The following is a 19436-nucleotide window of genomic DNA, read 5'->3' on the forward strand; positions in this document are numbered from 1 at the left end:
TTCTCTTCTGAGCTCTTGATTTCTTTCCCTACAAGCTGTAAATGAAGGCTGTGTGTGAGTGCAGGATACCCCCCGGCTAGTCCCACCAGTCACCCTCGGGTAACCAGCCCGTCCCCACACAGACATCCCATAATCCGGAGACTTCTCACTACTGACTGGATGATATTTCATCACTTTGTTTCATCCAAACAAATAGCACAGGTCCTTTCCTGGTTCTTCCTGTGGGGGAATTCCGTTCTAGCTGTCTCTGAAAAGAATGAGCCGGGTCCTGCACCGGTGAGCACATTCCTGCTCCTCACACACAGCCCCGCCGAGGTGACCACCCGGTGACACAGTCTGCAGACTGCTCATTGCGCGGCACCCCCTACAGGGACTGTCAGAGCTGCGGGGGAAGCTGACTGTGCAGGCTCTTCTATCAGTGTGCGCGCTGATTGGCTGAGGGCTGTGCGGCGGAGCCAATGAGCGGGCGGGTGAGCTCTTGTCACGTTAGCTGTGCTGGGAGCAGGCAGCAGTGTAGTAGTAGTCAGTGAGGAGGGAGCTCACCTACAGGCGCTGTGTGTGTACTGTGCTGCCTATGCCGCCGCTGCAGCTGGAGGGGACTACAAGCCTGGAGCGCTGCGGAGCTTTCCTCAATGTGCTTGTGTGACAGGAGCCTCCGTACACTGCACACGGATACCCTGCTGAGGCGTCAGACACGGAACGGTAGGTCGCTATTTACTTTCACACTCCTTACTTTGCGGTATGCAAGTGTTCATAGTAACTCTCTTCAGCCTTGCTAGTAGTGAGCGTCTGCCGCCTGCCTTGTACTGTCTGGATGGGGGATGTGCTGAGGAATGTCAGACACCCTGAGCTCTGTCACTTAGAAATTCTTCCCAGACTTGCCTGGGACCTGGAGGCTGTGCAGTGCCGAGCAGACACTCACTTTACTTTGGGCACCAGTTGCTGCATTAACCCTTCACTCCGAGGAGTCCTGCGGCTCATTGCTCTGCAGCTCCCCCTGCTGGCAGCATGTGGGAATAGCACTTAGGTTGGGAATTGTATAAGTTCCTCTCTAAATGTTAGTAGTAAATGTTATGATCAGCTGGAATACAGCATTTATGGCCATGGGTGCAGAGATGTGTGTGTGCCAGCCCCATCTGATAGTGTTACCCATATAATAATAAATAAATGGCATTCCCCTAGGGGAGAGGTGAGGCTGATGGCTAAATAACATGTCTCTTCAGGGAGCACTGTGGGTTCAAGGCCAGAGAATGTGGATTGGCTTTATTGTACAGACGGGTAATTGTGTCTGTCTGTCATTGTTCTATGGAACCGAGTTTGTGTGCAAGTATGTGAAAACACTCAGGAATATATGTAATCCCATGTATTGGAAATGTGTCAGGATGAATGAGCTGGTAAATCCTCTCTTGGTGCAAACTCTTTTCCCTAAGGGGTAATAAAGGAGGCTTAAAGTCTCTAGAACACTCTCAGTAATGCTGGGCTGGAGCCCCTCTATCTAGATAGGAAAAGCAGATGCAGCAGAGGTGTGTTCAATAACTTACATCAACTTAGACTGGACTACTTCTGATCGCTGATCCCCAACCTGTGGCTGTCTGGTTGTTATAAAAAACAAAAACTATAACCCCCAACATGCCCTGCACATGCTTACATTAGGCTGTGACTGAACAGTGGTCCACCATCCTTTGGCTCTCAGACTGTTGCAAGACTACAACCCCCAGCGTGCCCTACAGAGTACTACAGCCGGCAGCTTGTAGTGGTGCCACATACTGGGGATCACTGCCATAATCTGGCTACAATATAACTGCAACTTGTCAGACTTTAGAGGCTGACTGCATCTGGTCTGTGGTTCCCAGTGTGCATTGCACTCATACAAGTCACTATCTATGGGCGAGAATTGAGCAAAGTTGCATGATGTCTATGATGATTTATGTTACTAGGGACTATTTGGCATTTAGCGATGTTGTCCATACTTCCCATGAGCCAAATGCTTGCAGTGCTGGAGTCTCCCAGCTGAGGGTTGGCATCAGGCAGAGTGTGGTGCTTTGTGTCCAGGAAGCTGTATATCTATGCCATAAAACTAGCGTTATTGTGGAATAAGGCCATGTTAAGCAATTCCAGGCTCCCGCAATTAAAGATAACTATCTGAGCTTTCTATAGTGTTTATTCAGTGAAAGCACTGGTATTTTTATGTACAGGCTGACCTCTTGCTGGGGATAATTCATTTAATTCATTTATTGATTCTTGCTTAGTGCTAGTGAAGTCTTGGAACAAGGTGATTGATTAGAAGCCAGGGAAGTAAGGAGGGGCAGGCCAGGGTGGATGGGAGCTATTCTTTCAATAGGAAACTTTGCAAGCTCCTTCTCCACTTCTTTTGCATGCTAGTAGGTTGCACTTCTTTCTCTGGGTATATGATGGTGTTGTCCATTGTCTGTTTATTTTGTATCTCGGGATATGTCCTGAGTGTGTGGTTGTAGTACAGAGCGCTTCCATCTGTCTCTTTAGCAGGCCAGCATTATATAAGGGTGTGAGTTTCAGAGCGTTTGCCCAAATGAGACTCCAGATGTGGGAATTCAGCTGGTCTGTCACTTTGGTGACAACTGGTCCTATCCCAATAAGCTTTTGCTTTCACCAGTTCCTTTAACTAGGTGTCAATGTTTCAGCCTCCTGCTATTGTAAGGATAATATACTAGCCCACTGGGAGGCTTATGTGCCCATCTTTATTACAACAATTTTATATTGCCATGTAGTTGGAAACTGTAGACATTCTGGCTTTCCCTTCTTCCTTGGGATTCTAGAACTTGTAGTGGATTCGGATACTTGCCTGTTGGTATGAACAGTACCTGGACACAGTGATGCAGCATTTGAGGAATCTTCTCTCTCAAGCAATATTTCCTCTTGCTGGAGGTAATAAGCAGTGATCATCTATCATCCTGTCAAACCAGGTTCAGTTTAGTCTGACTTCAATGTCCTCTCAGTATTCTGGTGACTGCCTTTGCCTGTGGACAGAGATCTATCATTGTACCTCTGCTGGGGGTCTGATGGAAGAGGATGTGGGTGATGCTACAGTAATTCTCCATGCAATCAGGCTCGGAGCCAGGAAACACTAGAAGAGATTTCCTAATAGGTTTTGGGGGTAGGTGGGTGACTGGCTAGGGAGAGATGACTTGTAAAGTATAGATAATATATAGTCTTAAACACGGCTGATGTATTTTGAAACAGAGTTAACGTTTTCTACATTTTTTTTGTCTATTGTATGATGCAGCCTATTGTGTTCTGTGAAGAACAGAGAACTGTCTGGGCTGCACAGCAATTCTCTCTACATTTTTTGTGTCTACGGTTTCCAGTGTCTGTTACTGGGGTCGGACCAAGTGGTGTTTAAGGGACTCTGTTAAGGGGGTAAAAAAGCAATTAATATACCTCCAGTGACAGATGCAATCTGTTTTGCCACAGAAAGCCTAGACAAGGGAAAACAGTTTATCATGTGTGGTAATCCAATGTGTAGGGAGCTGCAGTTTGTCCAGATCATAATAGGACTTGGAAGAAGTTAAGCTAGGAGTATTCATAGATATGCACCATCTATTTAGAGAGGGAAGAAGTTGTGTGATGTGTATGGTTACTAGCAGAGCTATTAAGATTAGAGGCAGATGTATGTGGAAAAACAAGAAACAAACCCTTTTGTTCTTAGGAATATCCCATAGGGAGCTGGGGCAGACAAGTAAACCTTCATTACTCTGTGACTTCTGTACTCTCATCGGCCTTAGCAGCAAAGGTAATTATTTATGCCAAGGCACAGACCTTCTACTGCTACTTCCCACCCCTATATGGTTGTTTTGTTTTCACTATTTTTCCCCATGTGCTGGTTACCCACACACACACACACACACACACACACACCTCCACTGAAGTTTTTGATGCTTTTTTTTTTTTTTTTTATACGATAAGAGTGGATTCAAGAGAAATGGCTGACATAAAGGAAGGACTTTTATTTTCCTCATGGATCCACTCCTAGGTTCGGCTAAAAAACTGCATAAAAACTGTTGTGGGAAATAACTAAATAAAATAGGCGGAGTTCACACTAGTGCACTATGGACAAGAGTCCCTGGCTGACTGTTGACTGCATGTCTGATCCAAACACACAGCTCTCAGTACGGGTCATGAGATCACTGGTTGGGCCAGGAATTGCAGCCACAAAAATTGTATAAATATGGACCCAGCCTTGCAGTGAGAGGTCATGTGCGCTGAAATTCAACAGTCAATGGAGGAGTGAAAACTGGCTCAGTTGCCCCTAGCAACCAATCAGATTCCACCTTTCATTTCTCACATACTCTTTGGAAAATGAAAGGTGGAATCTTATTGGTTGCTAGGGGCAACTGAGCCAGTTTCGCTTTACAGCCTCATTTACACTTGTAGGCTGGGTCCACACTACGTATATTTCAGTCAGTATTGTGGTCCTCATATTGCAACCAAAACAGGAGTGGATTAAAAACACAGAAAGGATCTGTTCACACAATGTTGAAATTGAGTGGATGGCTGCCATTTAATGGCAAATATTTGGTGTTATTTTAAAACAACGGCTGTTGTATTGAAATAATGGCCGTTATTTACTGTTATATGGCGGCCATCCACTCAATTTCAACATTGTGTGAACAGATCCTTTCTGTGTTTTTAATCCACTCCTGGTTTTGGTTGCAATATGAGGACCACAATACTGACTGAAATATATGTAGTGTGAACCCAGCCTTATATAAAAATATATGGATAAAGACTGACCTTTTTCTGTTCTGTATTGCGTGCAGATTTTACATCCATTTTTTTTGTGGGTTTTGCATTTTTTTTTCTCACTGCCATGTTTATAACGTTGGTCAATTATGGATTTAAAATGAAACTGTGCAAATATGTACATGCGAGCTTTGCACAAATGAAACATGCTTTTTTTTTTACAGGGATGTCAATGAGATAAAAAATATGCCAATACAGATCAATAGAAACTTCCAGCCCCCTGAACTTCCATCACCTTCCTATTTCAGAGACAATATTTTAGTGATAGTGTATAAGATAATTGAAACATATTGCCCATTATGATATTGATAATTGAAACATATTGCCCATTATGTCAATGAAAAATACAGAAATAATTGTACTGTTGAACCTAGTGTGCTGTGGGCCATTGGGAAACCCATGAAATATTATCTCGAAAAGGGTATATGGCAGTTTAGCTCCCCATGGCTGCTCAGTTGCCAGCTCTAAAGACGTCTAGACAAGTACAATAATATCTGACGTGGGAATCCAACCAAAAAGGACAACCCTCCTAAAATTAGACTCCCAACTGAGAAAGTGAGAGTAAAGACTGCTCACTTTTATTACAAGGCATTTGGCGTCTCTAATGGTTGTTTAAAAGTTGTTTAGCAGGTTTAGACATTGAACTTAGTTAATGGCCCATTGTTTTATCCCAAAGTCAGAAAGTTTGTATCCGTTGATGGAAAGCTTGTGGTGCTCATCCATTGACAGTGTATTCGGTCATGTCCTGCGTGTGTATAGTATAAATTGCTTCCCATTACTTCTGAATCCACTCCTAGCCTTGGCTTAATGAAAGTGCACCAGTGATTCTTCCAAAAAAGGATGATCCCTCTAAGGGTATGTTCACACTGAGTCAATTCTTTGCGCGGAGAGTGGCTAGAGCAGAGGTGCGCAAGCCCTCTCAGACAGGCTATGGCACACTAAGGCAGGCATGATTCCGCGGCGGAGAGTTCAACCATTGACTATTGTTTATATATTAATATAAATTTTATAAATGTTCCATGAATCGATGGCCAGCAGACAGTCATTATCGTTCTGTTTTTTTTTTAACATGTTGAAAGACAAGGATCAGCTGACATTGTGCATGTTGACTGATTGTTGCCTTTTTAACAGGCGCTATTACACAAAGCGATTTATTGTCCGTAACAGTCAATAATCAACCAAATATGGACGATTATTGGTTGGTGTAATAGGGCCTTTGGTTAGAGAGTAAAGCATTTCCTCCCTATATCCGTAATAAAGCACTGGCCCTATTAGATAAGGGTGGTCGGGGTAAAGTTGTCGGTCACTATCTGGCAGCTTGTTTCTGAGGTGAAAGAGTCTATTACGTGGGGGGAGATCTGTGCTGTTCTTTCTTGATGCTGGATGACTGTATATGAGCAGTATAATATAAAGATATCCTGTGTAATATAGAGAAAGGAGGAGGAGGAGAAGACTTAAGTAGTGTACCAGTAGCCTCGGTCCTCAGTGTGGTGCTTTCTCTCTGAGAGAAGATTGTGTGATTTTCTCCAGTGTGCTATGGCTGCAGCAGGCTGTGTTTGAGTGAGAGAGAGGCAGAAATTAAGTGTATTCTGGGCAACAGTGAAAAATCCAGGAGACAGCTGATGGTGGGATCCTAATAAAGAAGTCATATTTACCCATCTTCATGCCCCCCGCAGTGCAGCGCCATGGCTCATGGTCCCATGCCGGGCTCCCGATCCTGTGATGTCACAACCGCCCTCAGAAATGGCCACTTAGCCAATCAGTGGGTGAGGCGGGGCACAGCTGCAGTCACTGACTGGCTCAGCATGTAGTTCCTGTGGGACGGTGCTTATGCAGGATTGCGGACACTGATAGAGCTAATAAATCTGGGCCTATGTCTGACCTCTATATCACAGGTATCTGGCATTGTTAGCCTAGAAGAGACCTAGAAAATAGAGTGCTTGTATTACCGAATGTTATGACTAGCATGATGTGGGGACGTTGGGCAGTCCATAAACTTTATATCTGAAAGTAGAGTATGGTAGTCTAGCTGACCATGGTTTTCCAATTGCCAGCATGGAGCTGTAAGGTCTAGACAAGTACACAATTTCCTGACCTGCTTATAACAGAGAAGGAAAAAATTGGATTTCCAACTGAGAAAGCAAAAGTAAAAGACTGTTCAGTTTTATTATAGGGCAGATGGCGTCTCTAATGGTTTTTTAGACGTTGTTGAGCCGCTATAGACATTGACCTTAATGGCCTATTGTTTTGTCCCAAGTCAAGAGTTTGCAGCGATTGCTGGAAACCTTTATACTGTCCATCCATTAAAGGCCTATGCAGTCATGTCCTATGTATTTATGGCACCTTAATCATAGAGCTAGCAGCCATGTGATCATAAGCCCACAGTGTCAGCTGTGTAATTATTTCTTGTGTGCACCTACAGCAGATTATTGTTTTGGCTACGAGCGCTTAGCATTTAGTGTTCGACTAAAATAAATGTGTCACCTGTTCATAGTCTTACATGTAACAGCTTAGAATTAATAAACAACCGCGTATTGATTCTGCTGTTTATTAATCGATTTTATATTATGAACATGCTTGTCATGATTCAACCTTAATGTGAATGAGTGCCTCAAAATAAAATGCTATTAATGATAACATTGGAATGTAAGTTGAAATTTTTGAAGATTTGTTAGACGAAAAGAGATATTGTTAACATATCGATAAAGACTTAAAGGACAGACTCTTTAGAAATGTGTTTGCTTATGTCTATGGCCAACCTTAGTAGACAAACCGTCCAACATGTTTAAATTCAGCATACACAATCCTTGTTTACCTTGAGCTTTTTTTTTTTCTTCACATGGACAGACAGCTGCCCACCATTCCACAGACCAGGTATTGTGAGTGAAAGTTTGCACCACTGATCGATGGATCACTTTGCATCTATTTACTGCTTCCATCGGTTTGGGTAGCACATCCCCTGTTTTGCAAGGAGAGATGTGTGGCCAATAAACAGTTATTTTTAGGGTTGTATGATCCGGGTGATCAGCCAATGAGAGATTGCTTGTTTGTTTGCCGATCACTGGGTCGTTTACACAAGGAAATATTTGGCTGAAAATCACATTGTGAAAAAGTTCTTCTAACATCTGCTGTTTGAAGAAAGTTGGAAGGTCCCATACACATTAGATTTCCATGGTTCCTTCTAAAGAATACAGGTTCCTTGGCTTTTATCAAGTATATGAGCAGGATTAAGGCAACTTTACATGGGCCTAGTTATGCTTATTCAGCTGATAACAGGCCAGTGTAAAAGTGCTAGCGATCAGCTGACGAGTGAGCCTGCTCGTCGGCTGATTTGCTCTTTTGTGCGGCTGGAAAAATCATTTATTGGCTTCACATTTTCCTGCTTAAACGTTTTTAAACGGCCGAATGAACGTTGTAGAAATCGTTCGTTCATGTGGCCCAGCTGGGCGAATTTCTTTTTCCTTGTTAAAGACACTGCAAGCAAGTTCCGATCTCTCTCATGTAAAAGGACCCTTAGAAAATCTAATGACCACAAACAAATCTTTTCAAAGCTCAGATATCGCTGTCTGTTTTTAGGAAATGTTTGGGCATTGTGTGATCATACGTTGTATTGAGAAAAAGTAGTTTTTAGAAACTTCAAGAAAAGTAGTTTCTTAGAAATTCAGATTGTGTCCAATGTTGTTTGTTTGTATTGGAGTCTTCTCCTCTTATCCTGTCTCACATTGTGACAATTTTGCATTCTTTTCTGTATTTTAACTTGGTAGTGTTCTATGTTTGAAGGTAACAAAGTGATCACATTTCCTTGGCCAACCAAGCATATTCTCCAGCGGGCAGATAAGTGAGCAATTATCTGCCAGGTTTATTGGCCACAAGGCAGACTCTGGAATGACAGCCACTTTCAACAGATTGCAGATCAAAAACTTGCTGTGTTATTTCAGTTGTTTTGGTTTTAAAGTGTCACCATTTTCCAGATCTTGTCTCACTTCCATCACTGACACAGTTTTTTTTCCCCCTTTCACGCTCACTCACATCCTTTGCAGATTCTGTCTGCAGTTGATGTTTTAGGAGCTTGGTGGCCTAAATGCCAAATAATAAGTTTTGATACCAGTTATAACAAGGTATAATGAGCAAATGTAAATGAACTGTAAAATATCATGCCATGTGTATAAATAAAGTACAGTAGCAAAAGCACAAAGTAGTTGGTGATTAAGGGGCTATCTGGCTCTTAAAAACTTTTTATATGTTGCTGTCCTTATATAAAACATAACAAACATAACATCTTATCTTTACCTCTCCATGCTCTCCCTGGTGTCCTCCTGCGGTGTCTCAGGTGTCCCCGCTGACTGCAGCTACTGCCATTTCTGAGACAAACTTGTGTCTGCAATGACTGCCTGTGTAGCCAATCATTGACTGACATGAGACAGTGCTGCGGCCAGTGATTCGCCAAGTGGGCTGCCACTGTAGAGATGAGGTCGTCTTGGAAGTGGTTGTGGCTGCCGTCCGTGGGGGACCCAGAAATGCAGCAGGAGGACACCGGTGGAGTGTGGTGAGGTAAGGACAAGAGGTATGTCATCGTTTATATAAGGTCAGGAACATATATAAAACATTTTAAGTGCTGGATTACCGCTTTATTAAAGCCACATTCTTACTGCTGTAATATCAGTGGGATGCAATAGTGTCAGCCCCTACATGTGTTTTGGCAAAAACTTAATCTGACTAAATTAGTAAAAGAATTGGATAACTCCCATAAGTCCAGTAGACAATGCAATAAGAAATGTGCTGCTTGCTCCTACCTTGTTTTGATGTCTGTGAAACTTCTTATTGCTGGACCACACCTGCAATGTTCTGTTTTGCAAATTCTTCAATATTTTACCCATCCCTGATTTTTTTATTTATTTTTTATTTTTTTTTTAAACCATTAGATGAGAAAAACAGATGTATTTTTTTTTTTCTGTTGCCAAACTATAGAAATCCTATGTAATATTGTGTGTAGTGTACAGTATGCTGTAGTGTGCATATGCTTGTGTATTAAATATATGTCTAAACTTTTATTTTGTGCAGATGTTTTTTTTTTTTTATCTTTCAGCTGCCTTTATCTGAAGTAAATATCCTGCAGATCACAATTATGTTCATTTGACTTTAGCAACAATTCTGTTTGAAATGCTTCCAGTTACACACATTATTGGCAGCAGAAGACAGCTGCAAGCCAAAAGGGTTTTCAAGTGTTCCCCGCTAGACTGATTGCTTTGGAGTTTAATAAAGTCTGTTGCAAGGTTTCCTCTGATGTATTTTAACACATTTTTTTTCTCTTTTAAGCAGATGACCTGTATAGAGTGTGTATATTACATAATTTGGGCATGTTGCCCACTTTTGTAAACTGTTGGCACTGCCCATAAGGTGCAGTAGTGAGAAAGTAGTAATGGTAAAAATCCACTGAAAAAATATGTATGGCAAAAACAGGGCATCTTGGGTAAGAATGGACTCTGGTATTTAAGTAATTTGAAAATTTTGATGAGATTCTGGCTCCAGTAGAACTGATGTCATAAAACTTAAATTCTTCCTAAACTTGTTAGACACCTTACAAACATATTGGACTATAATTCTAGTGAATTGCGTTTTGTCACCATTTACTTAAGACATATTTGAGCTGATATTGTGGGCTACCATTTAAAGAGCTCCGTGTGCAATGATGGTTATAGATGTAGAGATTGTTTAACCCCTTAGCGACCCATGAGGTATCTGATACGTCATGGTGCCGCAGGGGGGGAGGGGGGTGTTCAGAGAGGGGTCCCGCTGTGACCCCGTTTTGAACGGCGCCGCTCCCGGCTGATATGTATAGCCGGGGAGCGCCTCTATTAGCGAATGGGGTCCTGTTGCCGTGCCGGCTAATTAAGCATCTAAATGCAGCTGTCAAACCTGACAGCTGCACTTAGGTGCTTAGACCCACACATCCCTGGTGTTGATTACCCCCCCCCCCCCCCCACGATGCGATCGCGCGGGGGGGATGATCTGTCAGACTCTGCAATAGCTGCAGCAGGCCAGAGCAATCTATCTAATCTACCACCGATCTGATGGATCTTTGCTGTGTATACACACAGCATTGATCTCTATGAGAAATCAGTGCTCTGTATATACAAGTCCCACAGGGGGACTTCTAGTTAAAGTAAAAATAGTAAAAATGTTTTTTTATTAATAAAAAAAACCTCCCCTAATAAACGTCTGAATCTCCCCCCTTTTCCCATTTTATAAATATAAATCAATAAACATGTTTGTTATCGCCGCGCGTGTAATTGCCCGAACTATTAAATGATCACATCTCGCACAGTAAACGGCGTCAGCGCAAAAAAATTCCAAAGTGCAAAATTGCGCATTTTTGGTTGCATCAATTCCAGAAAAAATGTAAAAAAAGCGATCAAAAAGTCGCATATGTGCAATCAAGGTACCGATAGAAAGTACATGTCATGGCGCAAAAAGCACACAGCCCCATAGACCAAAGGATAAAAACGTTATAAACCTGGGAAGAGAGCGATTTTAAGGAACATATATTTGTTAACGATGGTTTGAATTTTTTACAAGCCATCTCATAATATAAAAGTTATACATGTTACATATCGTTGTAATCGTAACGACTTGAGGAACATGCATAACAAGTCAGTTTTACCATAGGGTGAACGGCGTAAATGCAAAACTCCCCGAAATCAAAACAAATTCCTTTTTTTTTTCAATTTGACCGCAAATTATTTTTTTTCAGGTTTTGCAGCATATGTTATGGAAAAATAATGCCTCTCATTGCAAAGTACAATTGGTTTTGTAAAGAATAAGGGCTCAAATGGGTCTCTAGGTGAAAAAATGCAAGCGCTATGGCCTTTTAGGGTGCCTTCACACCTACCGACTCGCAGCGTTAATAACGCTGCGAGTCGGCTAGGTCCTGGGAGATCACTGTCATTACATACACGCAACGGTCTGAACGACCGCTGCGTGTATGTAAATCTGCCGGCCGCTTAACCCCTTCTGATGCCGGCCGCCTCCCGCTCCGCTCTGTATACATACCTCCTCGCTCCACGGGTCCCGGCGTCCTGCTCTCGCGCCCGGCCAATCAGTGTGTTGCCCTGCCGCAGCCACTGATTGGCTGGGCGGGAGAGCAGGACGCCGGGACCCCGTGGAGTGAGGAGGTATTGTATACAGAGCGGAGCGGGCCGGCATCAGAAGGGGTTAAGCGGCCGGCAGATTTACATACACGCAGCGGTCTTTCAGACCGCTGCGTGTATTTAATGACAGTCATCTGCCAGGACCTAGCCGACTTGCAGCGTTATTAACGCTGCGAGTCGGTAGGTGTGAAGGCACCCTTAAACATAAAGTGGAAAAAGCAAAAGAGCAAAAACGAAAATTTGCTTTGTCCTTAAGGGGTTAATGAATCTGACTAAAATTTTCAACCAAAAAAGCATAGTTTAATACCATTGGCTGACATGCCATCCCCACTATGTTTTATGCCTTTATAGAGATTGAATCAACTATTGACAGATAGTTTGTATACATGGCAGGCTTATTGAATTTAAAGGGACAAATGTAGGCTACTGGTGACTGTGTGTGTGTTCAAGAGAATAGATGTCCAAACTCAAAAGTGTAATTCACCACCATTAAAAGATAAAGTATACATTCAGTACATAAACTGAATAGACATTAAAGGATATATAGCCCAAATGTGACATAAACCTAGAATAATTCTTTTACAATGTATAGAAGAATGCTCCTCTGGAATAAGGATGCTTGATGAGATATCAGGATGTTGGTCTGATGGGACCCTGCCTTTGTGTCTGTGATAAATGATATGTCGTAAGATGTTCCCATGGTCAGAGACTTGTGTTACACAGCCAAGTAGGGTGATATCTCTGGCTGCAGCTTCTCTTTATCATATGTTCAAATCTTGACCTAATCAGCCAGGGTGAAGTATTCCTCTAGGCATGTGCAAGGGTTTAGTTGTAACTTGAGGCTAATGGTAGTTATGTTCTTAAGGGAAATGGCAAGGATAACACTCTCTGTAATACAAATACCAGCAAATGGTGTTGGGAAACTTTAAAATCTACTCGCCCTGTCTCGCCTCTAGAGAAAGCAAATGGGTACTTGCAGTCTTTATTTACTTAAGTTTAATACAAGAGAGGTGGTGAACAACCCCAATCTGTTTCTTACAACCCCCCACAGTGTTTTTTTATGGTTACTGGTTTATTAAGGTCTGCATGATTTAACGCTTTATTCCAAATGGTGACTTGTAACTTCTCAATAGTATGTACAATGAAAAGAAACATTGGATTGTAATTATGCAGGTTTTATTACTGTTGTCTTGTTAACTGTTAAATTATAATCTTTATATAGTGCCAAGTTATTTTGCAACACTTAAGAATAGATTGATTGAAATTAAAACTAAAGGAGAATGCTATTGGTACCCATTTCAACTCCTTAAAGGGTTCCTATCATTCATACAACCCTCTGCCATGTCACAGAATCATGTCAGAGGTTTGCACTGGTTGGGATCATTAGAATTAAGGGGGAGACGTGTGCAGCAGTACTTGCTCTGCAGTCAATGGAATTATAATGGAGTCCTAAGGAAATTCAGGTAATCGCTGTTCCATAGTTCGAAGATTGATTCATTATCAGTGAGACGGAGATGAAGAGGCTGAGCGCATCTGCCTCTTCATTCTAACGATTGGGGGGGGTTCTCAGCACCTGGACCCCGACTGATACAAACCTCTGATATGTTGATATGATAGGTACACTTTAAAAAATATGATTAAGTAGGCTATATTTCTTTAAAATCACCACACCTGTATTTAGCCCCTTGAAGAGATTCAGTTTTGTATCTTTGCATTCTCACTGATCAGTTGCTTGAGGGGACTGCACCACACTACTTATAATTAGATCTTATGTCTTAAAGAGGGTTTTTTTTTATTTCCACTTAAATTCGGATTTCAGATTGCAAAAATGTGGAATCCTATACTACCAGGGCTAGAAAAAATGTGAAAAAATACCTATACTTACCTACCATCTGTCCCTGGCGGCTCCTTCTGGTCTCCTAATTTCCGGTCTTCTGCTTCTGATATGAACGCTCAGAGCAGGACCTGCCCACGCATGCAAATTACTGGTAGCAGCAGTGTCCCTTCTCGGCCAGTGATTTGAGCGAGCAGGTCCTGCTCCGAGCACTCATCAAAAAGAACACAAGAGAATGGGGACCAGAAAGAGCTACAAAGGAACAGGGGTAGGTAAGGTCCCAGTAGTATATGCATTTTTTTAAAATGCCATTATAAATACAACTGATCAGTCAAGTATCGAAAGGTTTAACCACCCTTTTTAAAGAAAAACTGGAAACTTAGGACAAAATATGTAAGGTTTTTATTTATTACTTCTTTTAAATGATAAAATTGGCCCAGATTTATCAATCAGTCTGCGACAAGTATGGGTGTTTTTTTCTGGCAGCTGAAATTGAATCAGTAGACACAGAAACTTTACTTTTTTGCTATAATCCACTTTAAATGGCTCACTCACTGTGGACTCTGTCACAGTCTACACAGCACAGCTGACAAGTGTGCTTTGGTTACCAGTGTGAAAACTGAATATTTTCAAGATTTTTGTGGGTAGGTACATAAAAACTAAAACTAGCTAGCACATGTTAAAAATAAATGTATATAACCTAAACCTGAATAATATAGTGTTCTTATTTATTTGAGGATATGGGTGGCTAAATGTTTTTTGTTTTTTTTTTCTCAGCTGGCCCAACATATTTTGGTTATAACAGCTGCAGAGCCTTTAGCCATTTTTGTAAAGTTCTGAATTTACCATCCCTCTGCAAGAATGCTGGCTTTATACTTACAATAACATAAGGAAAGCAGTTCTGGACGAGAGAATATTCTGCTTTGAAACATTAAACAAGTAATGTATGTATTTGTCCCTAAAAAGTTGGCTCTTCACATCTAGAATGCTAAAACATACAAAACAAACTTGTATAATGTTGTGGATATAGATATTTGATATTTCAAATTCCTATTGTTATAATTCACATGCTTTTTAGGTCACATTTGTCATAAGGAGGCCTGTTATTACTTTTATTTTTACTAAAAGAGACACAAAACAGAATTGTCCATGAAGTAACAATCCTTGAACACATATTTCTTCTGTAGATTGAAAAAATACATTGACAAGAGGGTTTTGCCATTCCTGTTTGCAATGGGGCTTGTCTGACATTGCCCAACCAGTGCTAACAGTAAAGGCACACCCCCTACTGGTAACAGCCGGAATAACAGGGACTGTAAAACTATATAATATGAAAAGATGCTCTGAATTTTTTTTTATGCAAGATAAAAATATTTACTAAAACAGTAATATCGGGAGAACTGACAGGTTATGTTTTAAGGTAACCTGTCAGGAGGAAAATCTCTATGAAACTGAGAACAGTAGGAAGAAAGTAATGAGAGATTCTCTTTCAATGATTAGAGAGAGGGGGCACATGGATTGGTTGCCAATGAGTGTCCATGGTAGTTGGGGGCTCTTCTGTCTTGGTGGTATAAACTACCCTAACAGGCAAGCTGCAATACAAAATTGTTGCAGTTGAGCAGTGATCAAGAGATTTCCTAGAAAAAAAAATCATAACTCAATAAAACAAATTTATTTACCCTGCTCATCATGCACATGCCATAGTATGGCTCAATTCCTGCACCAAGGCCTATCCACTGTTACTACTTTATACAGACATTCATAGTTTTTATTTTATTTATTTTTTCTGTACATATACAGTTGTACCTGAATGACTCCCTAGTCATTGTATCTGTACTATGTGGGCAGAACTTGGTCAAAAGGGTTTTCTGACCTCTTAGAGTAACCTAAAAAAACTTCTAGTCTCGGACAGCAAGCAAGGATTATTAAAAAGTTGCAGTGAAGGCCCTTCTTATGGTGCGTTTACACGGAACAATTATCCTTAGAATTTTCACAATAACAATCGCATTTGAGCTATAATGGGCTCGTGTAAACACAGCGAACGATCAAGCGACGAGCGAGAAATTATTAATTATGTTCTCTAATCATCGTTGGTCGTTCGCTAAAAATTCGCAGATCGCTTTGTGTAAACAGTCTTTCAAAGATTCACCCTAGGTGTGAGATGGGCTTAAGTGATCTTAAAAATTATCGCAATAACGATTTTTCTAACTATTTTTTTCCTCTCATCCCTTCGTGTAAACGGACTATTATTAACCCAGTAATTGGCCCGTGTAAAAGGGCCAGCGCTCAGCTGATGAGTGAACTCTGTCGTTAGACGACTTGATCTTTTGTGCTGCCTGTAAAAAGTGGCACATTTTTTAGAAAACAATTGATTGCTCAAAAATTTTACACCAAAACCTACGTAAAAACTGTTGATAAATTCCCCCCTATTTGTTTAAATTTAGCCTTGTTTACTAATATGATCCGGTTATGTGCAGAGCTGTATGTCTCCATGGCTGCAGATTACTAACTAACCCTGTGTGTAGTCGGATCCTGCACTCTTGTTACTCCCTTTCTTTTGCTCCTCCTCTTTTTGCTTGCAGCCTTACAGTTACATTTATTACTGCAAAATGAAGTCTGGTTTCTATAACATACTTTGAAGAATTTTTTTTTTGCCGTTTTGGCTCTTTCTTTAAACCGGTGTTTACATAGACATCTCTTGTAGCAATTATAAAGCTGCAAGGAATTTATGTGACAGAAAAGCACTAAACCAGTTCATCACAAATGTTTTCCTTCTGGGCCTCACATGTTTTGCTTATACTTTTTATTTGAGTCATTGTTAGGCGGATGAAGATGATGTCGAACCTTGACAAATGTTTGACTGTAAAGCTATAATTCTGCCGTGGGACTTGATGTCTGGACATTGTACCACATGGAAATGTTTAAACGGAAAACGTTCGCTTGGTATGTTAGGCAGAGAGGTGGCATTCATAAGCTGTGGAGGGGATGTAACTGGTTCCTTGTATATGCAGCTTTCTTATAGACCAGCACATGTGGCAGCTTGTAGTGTATTGCCATCAGAGATTCAGTGTATGACACCACTAGATGAACCCAAATGGAAGGTAATGGTGGTCTATCTTGGGTGCATCTCGTGACAATAGAACTGTCAAAATCTGAAATGTTGTAATGATGGCCTTGTCGTATTGTGGCTGGTTTTCATCAGATAATGCATTTTATGCACCTGGTAATCTGTTCTGACTATATTACATGCTTTATATTTTAATACTTTTAATGTTAATTTAGGCAAAGTTATGAGATTTTTGTTGGTGAGTACCACAGAGGGCTTTTCTTTACTGCCATATCTATAGCATCTGCCATGACCTCTTAATTCTGAGAGAACATGAAAGTATAGATATGATTCTATACCAATCTATCTATTAAGTGGTGCCAGGGGTGCTCCCCCATTCCATGTTATCACTATTTGCTTACCTCTAATTCTTCAGGGTGACTATACTCAAAAGTTTTGGGGGCATTATTGTATTGCCCAGCGGGTCCTATGAGTGTTGGTGGAATTTCGGCTGCCTCGAGTTGTATAAGCACTCACAGAACAAAACAGTAGGTCATTTTTCGACATGCAAAATTGGCCTTGTGTGTATCTATCCCTTTGGGATGACTTTTGGCAGAGACCCTTGGTGATTCTTCTCAGTTTATGCTGACACCATGCACAACAGCACCCTATTGGCACCACCAAAAAATGAATGGTGGTAATAACAGCTGACCACCCAATTGTCTGTTGACCAGACCCAAAGGAGCTGCCTTTCTATATCTTTTGTATCCGCTCCCTCGTACACATAATGTGTTGCTCTTTAGTATTTTTTACTATTCATTAAGAAGCTAAATGTTGGCTTTGGAACTCTTGTGTGTTAATGTGTTCTAGTTCTGCCATTTATCTACTTCTTAAACTTTCCATTCCTTGCTATTGACTTCCAATATTGGGCTATTAATCTTGGCGCCTTACTGTTAGTACACATTAGCTTCTATTCCCCTTCTTTCTTGGTCTGTGTTTATCTATCCATCTAGCCCTCAGTGAGGTCACAGTGGAGCAGTCAGCATGAGGTAGCCTTTGGGGACAACATTTAATTATATTGTTCAGCCGAGGATAATAAATTACAGCTTTCTGCATTAATGACCTGAAGCATATTGTTAGTCTTTGCTGGTGACGACTACACATTACAATTCATTTCCCTTAACTGTTGTGGGTGATGGCACAAAAATGATGCATGCCCAATAGGGTCACTGATTCTTTTCTCCCTTCAGTAGTTCCTTGTTTTAGATAAAGGAGATAAATAGAGTTTAACTCACTTGACACTAGGTGGCGTATTTCAACTTTACATGCAAAGTCAATGGAGAACACTTTGGAAATTAGAATCTTTGTTGCTTGGCTGCCAGGTAATAGATCAGTAGTTAGCCAGGTCATTTATTTATTGCATTTCTATGTACATGCTGATAGCAAATAATATATATATATATATATATATATATATATATATATATATATATATATATATATATATATATATATATATATATATATATATATATATATATATATATATATATATTATATATATATATATATATAAGGCATACAAGTGTATCAACCCTAAACAGCTAGACCTAAACTTTAAATCAACTGGCACCAGAAAGTTGTACAGATTTGTAAGCTACTTCTGTTTGCAAAATCTCAAGCCTTTTCAGTACATATCAGCTGCTGTATGTCCTGCAGAAAGTGGTGTATTCTTTCTGTCTGACACTGTGCTACCTCTGTCCATGGAATCAGGGAGCTGCTTTGCATATCCTTCTTCCAAGAATTCCCAGCAGAGCATGAATGGTCTATAAGTCTCCATACGACACTCAAGGATGAATATTTTCCCTTTGGTCTTAAATTGTATGTGGTGATTTGTATTTGTTCCCAGTATACTCTGTGCATTTGTGACATTCCCGAACATCTACAAAAGATGATGCCTAGATAAATATAGAGGTTCTACCATAAACATCCACCAAGCCACTGGTTTTACTGTCTGAAGCATTTATAGCCTAGCCATAGTCTCGTGACCCATATGTACCACAGCAAAGTGGCCTTCAGCTACATCTACTTCTTTGGAAAGGTGGCTATGCTTGTCTGTTTGCTCTGTTTAACTCTATTGGAGTTACAGAAAGAGAAGAATGCTGCTTGTTTGGTTCATTCTGTAGATCCCATAGACCACAGCTTAAAGGGGGTACTCCGGTGTGAGACAAGTTTAGATATACTGCTGTAGTTATATAGAACATAGCAAACATGCGCTCCCCCAGTGTCCTGTGTTGCCTCCAGGTCCTTTGCTGAACAGTCCCGCCGCCAATTCTGAGAGATTCGTCTCTGCACTGACTGAGATGGGACAGCCTCTGTCTCAGAAGTGGCGGCAGGGGACCTGAAGATGTCACAGGAGGACAGCGGGAGAGTGAGGCAATATTAGCTTCTATATAACTGCCGCAGTTATCTAAAGTACCCCTTTAATATACACATCTGTATGGGGATAAGCACCCTCAATGGATTTTTAACATGTGGTCCCCTAAACATATGTTTTATAGGTCAGAAAACATAGCTGTCAACCAAAGGCTGTGTTGTGTATGATAGGTAGCCAGCATGTCTGTGGGTA

The 19436-nt window shown here is 41.0% G+C and overlaps 1 protein-coding gene across 2 annotated transcripts in view; it reads left to right on the forward strand.

Annotated features, from left to right (window-relative positions):
- The first annotated feature begins 360 nt into the window (after positions 1-360).
- PRICKLE1 (prickle planar cell polarity protein 1) overlaps positions 361-19436 on the forward strand; it is a 56199-nt gene continuing 37123 nt past the window's right edge. The window contains exon 1 of one of the 2 annotated variants that reach the window (XM_069975986.1): positions 361-702. The gene's annotated coding sequence lies outside the window, so the exon portion shown is untranslated. The remainder of the gene's footprint in view (positions 703-19436) is intronic. The other variant, XM_069975987.1, reaches the window with a different exon arrangement.

This window comes from Dendropsophus ebraccatus, chromosome 1 (genome assembly GCF_027789765.1).
Source record: "Dendropsophus ebraccatus isolate aDenEbr1 chromosome 1, aDenEbr1.pat, whole genome shotgun sequence".
Lineage (NCBI taxonomy): Eukaryota > Metazoa > Chordata > Amphibia > Anura > Hylidae > Dendropsophus > Dendropsophus ebraccatus.